General features: G+C 41.9%; 1 protein-coding gene across 6 annotated transcripts in view; it reads left to right on the top strand.

The window, feature by feature from the left end:
- Smarca2 (SWI/SNF related, matrix associated, actin dependent regulator of chromatin, subfamily a, member 2) overlaps positions 1–9,565 on the top strand; it is a 173,719-nt gene that overhangs the window by 2,480 nt on the left and 161,674 nt on the right. Inside the window, exon 1 of one of the 6 annotated variants that reach the window (XM_010640124.3) lies at positions 10–97. The exons of the other annotated variants lie outside the window; for them this stretch is intronic. The gene's annotated coding sequence lies outside the window, so the exon portion shown is untranslated. Of the gene's footprint in view, positions 1–9; positions 98–9,565 lie in introns of those variants that run through there. 6 annotated transcript variants of the gene reach the window in all.

The raw sequence follows: 9,565 nt of genomic DNA, 5'->3' as shown, positions 1-9,565 counted from the left end.
GCGGGCTCGGACGCTGGCCTAGGTTGCTGCATGGAGACCCGCTCCCTGCTGCCACCCCGCCCCGCGCCCTTTTTTTATTCCGCGCCCCCCGCCCCAGGTAAGGAGCCTGTGCCACTGGCCTTCTGCGCTGAGCCTTCTAGCTCGTTCCCTGCCAGCCCTCTCCAGGCTCCGGCTCGCCTTTCCTGCAAAGTCAGGCAGGCGGGGGAAACGGGCTCCTTGCCCTCCGATCGATTGCGTTCAAAACTTTCCAGCAGGAGGCACCGCGAGAGGGGAGAAGGCCTTGTTGGGCTGCTGTCGGGCTGCTGTCGTTTGTCAGTTCTTTCTTCTCTACGTCCTGAGAGTATGAGTCGTGGCGTCCTGCGGTTTTTGCACATTCAAACTTCGGGCCTAAACGTGCCTCCAACTCTCGCAGGATTTACTCCAGCAAGAAAATAAATATTCCAAGTCATCCCTTCGCTCTAGCCAGGCATTTGGTGTTGTAGGAGAAGGAGCAGGGCTTGGGAGTCAAGGGAGTGGGGGTGTTGTGCAGAATCCATTCCTTATTCAATGTCTGCACCGAGTGTTATGTAATTTTAGCAGCACATGGGTGCAAAGCCCACACTGGGCTTCTCCTTTCTTTGTTTATATAACTTTTAGGAGAGTTTTGTTAGGTTGTCTCCGTTTCTCCCATCGTTCTTCCTTTGACAGAGGTCGGTGCTTTGAAAAAACAAAGCGACCCAGGTTAGTAATATTTTGGAGAAATGTCATCATTGTCGCCTTGCTGGTCAATATATGGTCATGTACTTCTTTGTGTGTGTAGCGTTGGAGCATAAGGAAGACATTAAGGACACACATTTGTTTATTGCATTGAGTGGCTATTTTTAACCTCTCTGCCTTACCAATGGTAGAGTTAAATTTCAAACTTTCATCCCACAGGATATTTTTGAATTTACACCTGGTTGTATGCTTTGCTTGCATGAAGAGAATGCGCCTATTAACAGTGCGGTTTCTTAGCAATTGGGAAGCAGAAAATTCTTGTTGGACCAAGGTCCGTCCACACCACTGAGAACTATACTAAAATAAAAACCATGCCCTATGCTCTGTGTGTGTGTGTGTGTATGTGTGTGTGTGTGTGTACTTAAATGTGAACATTCAGATGTTTTCAGTAATATTTTCCACTAGGCTTTTGTGGGGACCCATTCACTGAAGCCTGTTGGCCACATTAGTCTTGGTAAGATTCCAAGCCACTTCTAGCTCCTTGGTGTAGAGATTAGGTAAGAGGTGTGGCAGATTTGAATCCTAGTTGGTCCATTGTTATGCAAATCGAGGCACGCTTTCTCTTTTAGGAATTTAATTGCCCTTTCATTTTCCTGGAGTTGCTTTCTTTTAAAACTGCTTTCTTTTAAATCTGATGTTTCCTAGGTATTTGAAAAAGGGGACACCTGTTAGGTCCACAAAGTATTCATCAGACAGGAAAACAAAAGTGTGTACATCAGAGGTCGGTGTGCCTAGTGGGGGGCATGAATGAGAGCTGTCCTGTTGGTAAAGAACATTTTTAAAGAAATTAGGGATTTGGGTTATCAGAACCCTTGGGGGCGAGGTAAGAGAGGGCTTTTTAATGCAGCCTTTCCCCTATGAGTTCCATCAGTTACATCTCAACACTGGCACCAGCTACACTGTGGTGTTTCACAGAAAATATTCACCACAAGAGCATGTTCAAAGCAGCCTCAGATCTTTTCTTTTGTTCGTTTTTAAAGTGGTTTTTGAGCGTTTCTCATCAAGTTTCTTGAAAAGTGCTTTGACCAACACCTGAGGCTTAGAATTGGGGTGGGGGGGAAAGAAAGGAAAAAAAAAAGTGGGCCTCTGCTTGTATTATATTGTTACTGCTTGAATTCTGTTTCAGGTATTCCTGACAGAATATAAGTAGAACGTATCCCTTTTGCAGATAATTATTTAAGACTGTTTTACTTTGATTAAGCTTCAGTCATTCCACCGACTGGTGCAAAAGCACATCCCACTTTTTTCTAGAAGGTAATTGTGATACCCCTTATAATACTGTGATATTTTGGCATTTCACTTTAAAGTCTTACTGTGTATTAGAGCAACACCATAAACAGAAAAGTTTCATAAATTATAAAAGTGTTGCTGTCCTCCGGTATTTTCATGGCTTTTTGGCCCCCCTTCCCTTTTAGAAGTCTTCCTTTGTAAACAAGGCCTTTGTCACATTCTCTTAGGTCAGCAAGTTTTTGACACTACAGAGAAATAATCTCTGTTTATAACATCTTGACATACTGCTGCTGTGTGGACAACTGAGTTATCACAAATATTATGCTAAGGACTATTTGCAGTCTCGACAAGTTGAAGCAATAGTAGTAAGACCTGCTATAACCACCAGAAGTTTTGATTCTTACTCTATCTGATGAAGATGATTTTAAGAGAAGATATGCATGATTAGTTGCTTAATATGAACAGTCTTAGAAAATTCTATACATGAGTCACATTCCTTCTGTAGTGTTTCTGGTGAACCGATGAGGAAATTTCCAACATAAAAAGCCAGATTTGGGGACTCTTTTGATTTCAGCCTGTCCATTTTTTTTCTTATGTAAAAAAATGCACCTTTTAAATTGTTCCTTTTCCTTTAAGTGTTGTATTATGGATATTATTTTTGGCTAATAGAGAATGCTGTATTTTCTGTCATGTTTGGAAGAGTTCTTATTTTGGAACTTTAATCTCTAGCCAGTTAATAAAGTCATAGTTCATTCCATAAGGGTTGGGAATAGAAATTACAGATGGTAGTGATTTATTTGGTAGAGTATTTACGAAGGCCTGAGGTGTTTATTTTTTTCTATACAGAAAGTAGTGACTTTATTTTTTAAATTATTGAATTTAATATTAGTTTTGGTTGAGACAGGATCTTACTATGTAGTTCCCCCTGGCTTTGAACTCATTGTGTAGCCCAGGCTGACCTCAAATTTAAGGCAATCCTCCTGCCTCAGCTTCCTAAATCCTGGGATTACAAGCATGCACCACCACACCTGGCAGAAGGTGATAATGGCTTTATACTTACTAAGGAATACAGGAGTTTTAAGACTGTCTGCTAGCGTCATTATGAAAGAGCATATTTCTTTTCCTAAGGTATTTATGACCAAATTAGATAGGATCTTGCAACCTGGGTTTGGGAAACTACAGCTTTACTACTGGTTATTATGATTTTATTATTGTTCACATTTATATATCACTTTTCCTAGAAAGTATTCAGAATATGTTAGAGCTTTTCAGCGATAAAAGTTTTAAAGATACAAAGGTACTGGAATCATTATACCTTAACAAAACATGTAATAGAACTGAGGAAATTCAGTAGCTAATGGCTGGGTCTCTATGCAGTATAATGAACAAAATAGTGAATGTTCAAATTTGAAAAAATGACTGCCGTGAAAGACACGGTGGCACTGTTCTCCCTCAGGATGCTTTCCTTTGCTTCAGTCACACTCATCCCATGCTTCTTGGCAGTCTGTCTTTACTGTAATAAAAAAATTTTCAAAAATTCAAACATTTACTGTACCGTTTGACCGGGCCCTGTGCACGTCGCTTGGAATGATGCTGTATACAAGGCATGCAAGAGTTTTCCTTTCTGACGGACGCATTACCCTCTGGGACTTCTGCACTCCTAGTAGGTGGTTGTGTAATGGAAACCTATTATGAACTGTGATGCTTCAGGAGATGTGTATGACTTCAGGGCATTTGGACAGTTGTAATCAGACTGTATACCTGTATGATTTAAAGCATTTAAAATATTCATTGATGTATATATAATATATATGTAGATATATGATCTACATCCCTAAATCTGCATAAGCACTAATGACTTACAAACTTTTTGAAACTGACCCAGAATTAAACATGGGCTGACTTTTTTTTTCATAAATTGAGGAATGAAATTACAGAAGTTGCAATAAAATTTGAAAGCCATTAAGTATTATTATGATCCCTGCCCCTTCAACCTGAATTCAGAATTTGGAAGTTAGAATTACTTAAAAATGAAAAAAACAGACCCAAATCCCAAAAGCCAAAGAGGATGATAAAGTGTTGGGTGACAAGTTCTCCAAGGACAATTCTTTATCAGTTTCCTCTTGCACTGCATTTTTCTTGCCTGGGAAGATTGCACGTTTCTTTACCTACTTGATGTGTGGTATTCCAGTTTCTGCCACCCCACCGGGAGGTGAGTCATCACCTGTGGAAAATGAATGTCTGAGGAAAGCTCTGTCCCCTCTTCCCCCCAGCTTTGTAAAAGTGGACATAGAATAGCTTTGCAGGTCCTTGTGACTGTTTGAGGTTTGCTGTTGGGCTGTACGGAAATGCCATTAAGCAAAAGTCCAAAATTCTGTAAAAATCAGTTGTCTAGTGAGACTTTGTGTGTTTTGCAGAATGTACCTAAATGTTTAAAGATAGTAGTAGCAAATGTCAACTGCCTAGGGCATATGATACAGGGGAAACTGTAGGGCAGATGGGCTGTTACAGGTGGAGTAGGGTTGCAGGGGGAAGGAAGGCAGGGTTGAGGGTTGCTGGGTGCTGATCATCTCAGATCAGAAGAAAGCCCTGAGATCACAGGGACCAAGCCCCAACAAGCTATGGGAAGACCAATGGGCCTGCCCTAACCTTAATGCCTGGGGGCAAGTCCCAGCTGGGGAGAGTTTGCAGATGAAGTCAGAGGTTGTAGAAAGACTTGACTTCCAGACCAGACTAAAAAGGAGTGCTTTATCCAATATGTGTTGTCTCTCAGAAATTCTGAGCCAGGGCATTGATGAACAAAGCAATATTTTAGATTAATCTGGCAGATTATGAGTTTAAGTCTGGGGTGGGCATTCAAACTGTTGGAGGGATCCTGGCAAAAATGCACATTTCTGTACAGGACCTCCTAAGGTGTCTTTATATCTCATATTTTGTTTGATTTAATCTCAAAATTGAGGTTGTGGCTGGATTCTACTGTGCCTGTTTATAGCTGAGGACTTTGAAACCCAAAGAGGTTAAGCGAACCTCTTATTAGAAGTTTCGTAAATAGCTATACTCCTTTTTTTTTTCCAATACTGGGGATTGAACCCAGGGCCTTTGCACTGAGCTACATCTCCAGACTTTTAAGAAAAATATATTTTTTGGTGACAGGATCTCACTCAGTTGCTGCATTTCCCAGGCTGGGCTCAAACGTAGAATCCTCCTGCCTCAGCTTTCAGGAGTGCTGGGATCAGGGGTGTGTGTCCTCACATTACTGTCCATTCTTATGGTAGTGGACTTGTTGAATTTTTGTTGTTATGCAAGTCAGGGTGCATTGTCACATTAAAAATTGTCTCTTGTATATATACTTTCAGCTCATTTCGCATATAATAGTTGAGTTTTACTAAATAAAAGAGTGCTAGCTCAACCAGAAGTTTTTGAAGTATGCATTGCGCGTTCTTTCAAGTGTTTCACATATAAATAAATTTAGCAACAAAGAAAAGGAACTTGCTATCCTTGATTCTTGGAGCTTCCTGGGAAAAGCAGGCACACGTATGTAAATACACACACGTGATTACGCTCCAGGGAGTCATACTCTGAAACTTACTTTTGATGCTTTGTTTGCTGGGTTTTGTGATGACCAGTTGCCTAGCAGTTTGGGTCCACCTGAATTTCAGAAGTTCTAGTTACCAGTGAGTGCCTGCTTTAGCTTTCAGTAAGAGCTAAGCCTGCCTTAGCTCTAGCCTGAGGCCCAGGCTAGAGGGTTGTTGCTTTAGGGAGGGAGCTCCTTTGTTGAGGGCCTGTAGCACTTTGGGATTTCCGTAAACATCCTCTTCACAAGTTTTCCTCTGTGGGAATGTTGTCAGTCCTCCCTGAGGAGACCGTCTTCGGATGACTCCTGTAAAACGGTAGCCTGGTATCTGTGGGGTGATAATATACAGAGACAGCAGCCTGTGCAGGCAGTGCCTGGCGCTCATGGGGGACTAATTAGCACCACAGACTTTGTTGTTATCTTCTGTTGTGCACAGAGCTTCCTCCAAGCCTTTGCCAGGTCTGATTCTGGGCAAGGACATCCCAAGGCAGTTTATTTAAAGTGAGGGCAGCAGCTCACACATGTCCTAATTTGTTTCTCTGATTGAAAGATGAAGGAGAGTTCATAAAAGCCCAGTGAACAGAGCAAAGTTTCAATCCAGGAACTTTTCAAAACATATTTGACTTTGAAATGAATGGCAAACTGACATGAATAACCATGAGAATGTGTTTTCAGTGCTTTCCTAAGGTTTTGATGGAGCAACTTCGAATGTTAGCTATAAACCCAGTGCAGTTTTTATCCATGGCACAAATCATGTTGTGGCACTGTTTAAAGTTGCACATCGCAGACCAAGAAGCAGCATGGGCCTTGGTAATGTTTCATCTCTGCAGACAACCTTGGCCTCCAAACAAGAAACTCCTGGTAGACTTATTTCCTTTATCTTCAGTGCTGTTCTCCTCACCCACCCGCAGCTCCCCCATCAAGAATAGCAGTTCTGTGTCCCAGTTTAGAGATGTTGCTACTTCTTGTGGGGGAATTATCAATTCATTTCTAGAAAAAGCTACATAGAAAACAAGAAGCCACCCTTCTGGTCAGAGATGTTCTGAATGAGCAGACAGATAATAAAAAGAGATCTCATCTTCACTGGAGCCTTGTGCTTATCCCACAGCAGCCAGAAAACTTTCAAAACACTGAGTTATTCTTAGTCACGTAGACTGGTCTTGATTCGTAATTCCGATAGCCCACCTTCAACCGGGCCCGTGAAGTTTCTCTATAAAGCAGGAGTGGGGAAAGATACGCTGGGGATCCAAGTTTGCCTCACGTTTCCATCTGCGCTTTTGTGAAAAGCAATGTAAAAGGCTGGGGAGCTTTGCCCAGCTCTTAGTTTCTAGAAACTTTTGCCTTCTTTAACTTAAGGCCTAACTGAAATCCCATTGTCTCCCTTGCGCTTTTCATGTATCTTTTTCTTCCTCCACCCCAAAGGCTGAAAGCAATCCTTCCCACATCGCTGCGTGAACATTTAAACTGCGTCCCTCCTTGTCTTGGAAGATCGTCCGTTTTCTCCTCTTGTTCCCATATATGTGTAGGGTCTCATTTCCCTATCAGATTTCAGAGTCCTGCCGCAAGCATTCTTATTTTTGTATGTCCAACATGCCTTGGGCCTGGTGGATGCTCAGTTGATTTGGAAGTAATTGAGTAAAACAGAGCCTTTGTGTGTTTGATTTCAAGTTTCGCTGACCTTTCTGTTTTGTGATATTGTCCTTGTCCCATATACTTTCTTGAGTTTTCCTTTACTTCTGTATCTCTTAATAAGTTAGTATATTATCACAGCCAAACTCTAGCTTTACAAAATATCTCTTTCATCATTTCCCTCTTTGTTTCTTTGTCCCCTGTTTTCTACCCCTGCACATTGCTCTGGCCAGGCAACAACTTTCCATCCTTTGGATGTCCTGGTAGGCCCAGTGTTGGGTTTCGTGTCAAATGATGAAAAGTTCTATTTGAGGTTTTACTTCAGTTACACGTATGACTTTGGGCAAGCCGTGCTGTCCCTTCCTGCCTTACTTCCCTTATCTTTCCAATGAGAGTGATAAAATGCCTCTTCAATTCTGATCAGTAAAACTACTAGGAAGCACAGAGGTATTCAACATATATCTGGATGGTGGGGAAGAGGGCTTTGGTATTTCTTTTGATTGCAGTTAGACCCTAAGGCATATGTTTTGTCTGGATTGTCATAATTGGAGTGGTAACCCTTAAAATTCCGTGGAGTTGAACTCTTTTAACATGGCTGTGCTGAGCTTTTCAGGGAAGAGAAGAGGGAGGAGCTTTGGGCTGAGGGAGGGTGACTGTGTTGTTTGGAGTTGTGGGAAGCTCCAGGGCCTTTTATTTCTTAAACTCTATACTCCCCAGTTATAAAGACAGGAATGTCAGGAAGGAAAGAAGACAGGGCGTACTGGTAGAACATTCTTGCCAAACGGGGCTGGAGATTTAGCTCAGTGGTGCCACTGCCTTACTTGCAAACACAGGACCAAGTTCAATCCCCCACCACCAAAAAAAAAGAAAAAAGAAAGAAAATCCTTGCCTAAGAACACAGTGGTCTGGCCCTCAGGGAGTTCTTGTGTGTGGTTGAGGGAAGCCACAGTGCTTGTGTTTGGGAGGTGGCTGAGTCTCTCTCCGGGGCACACTTTCTTCATTGAATTATTCACATAATTGTGGAACAGGTCGTTCTTTTCTGTGACAGTGTAACACTCCCTCTCCCAACACAAACTGAAAATAGCTTGTGAGTTTTATCAGGTAGACAGACCTAGTACCACCCTAGCAAGGTTATCTGTGTCTTCTCCTCTCTCCCTGCTCCAGTCTACCTACCACCACTATTGCCACCTCATTGCCATCATCACTTTAGTACTTTGGAAAACAAAGTGACAAGGATTCCTAGGGGTAGCAGAGGGAGAAGTGGAGTTGACCAGTCTACAGTTTGAACCTTAACCCCACTAACTTAGTAATAGCATGCACCTATGCCTGAGATTTACACCTCATTGTAATTCCTACTGCAGTGTTTCTTTAAAATGTGCAAGAGCTTAATTATATACCTGAACCATGAAGTTGCCACCAGAAAAGTAAAGGAAGATTAAGCAGTTAAGTCTACTGAGCTCATCTTTGCAAGGTCCTCTTTTTGGGTACCCAGGAGTGGGTTCTTGAGCAGCCTTGGTTTGGCATTTGGAGGTCAATCTATGAATTTTACCGCAGATGGGGTTGGATGAAGTCTTTGTGCTGTTCACGGGGCAGCAGGCATGGGATTGGATAGGCAGATGGGAGGGACCTTGGAAATATTCCCACCCTGGGCAGAAGGGAAGCCAGAGACACCAGGGGAGAAGTGGTTTTCCTCAGGCCCCAGGTCTCTGGACTGACTCCCTTGTTGGGTTGGAAGTCGATGACTGTCATGGTCGCGTTCTGTCAGAGTCCAGATCTGTGCAATTCATTACCCATGTGGCATAAGATTAAATAGTACGATTTCTCTGACCTATATATTGAACACGTCCATGAATCTAAAGGTTTTCCTCTCATTGGTTTCCTATATGAACAGTCCACTTAAATGCCCTAATTTTCCATTTCCCTTCTAATGTTTTTGTCTTCTAAAAAATGTTAAAGTTCTCTTTAACAAGAAATGAGAAGTATTTTTATGACTGTGTGTCAATTTTCCAGATGAAAGTGATAATATGATAGTATGTGCAGAAAGCAGTATCCTGGGCTAATTTGCCTTAGAATGTAAAAGTTGGAAAGTGGCGATATCAGGCTAACTTCAGTATTGCTGTCTTCATCGTTCAAACTTGTGGCGTATTACCAGAATACCTACTGAAGCCAATTTCAAGATAAACTATAACAGGAATTAAGCAATTTCCTTTTATTCACTAAGAAATAAAGGGATGTATTCATTTGCTTATATACATGAAAGAACATTGTAACTTGTAGTACCCCTGAATTGACGTCAGCTTCCTAAATTTAAAATGCTGACTGAATGTGTGTGTGTTTGTGGAGAGGGGGTGGAAGGCAAAAAAAAAAAAAAAAAAA

Source organism: Fukomys damarensis, unplaced genomic scaffold (assembly GCF_012274545.1).
Source record: "Fukomys damarensis isolate Sample0158 unplaced genomic scaffold, DMR_v1.0_HiC HiC_scaffold_31, whole genome shotgun sequence".
NCBI lineage: Eukaryota > Metazoa > Chordata > Mammalia > Rodentia > Bathyergidae > Fukomys > Fukomys damarensis.
The sequence above is the reverse complement of the archived record's forward strand: the minus strand, read 5'-3'. Positions and strand labels throughout refer to the sequence as shown.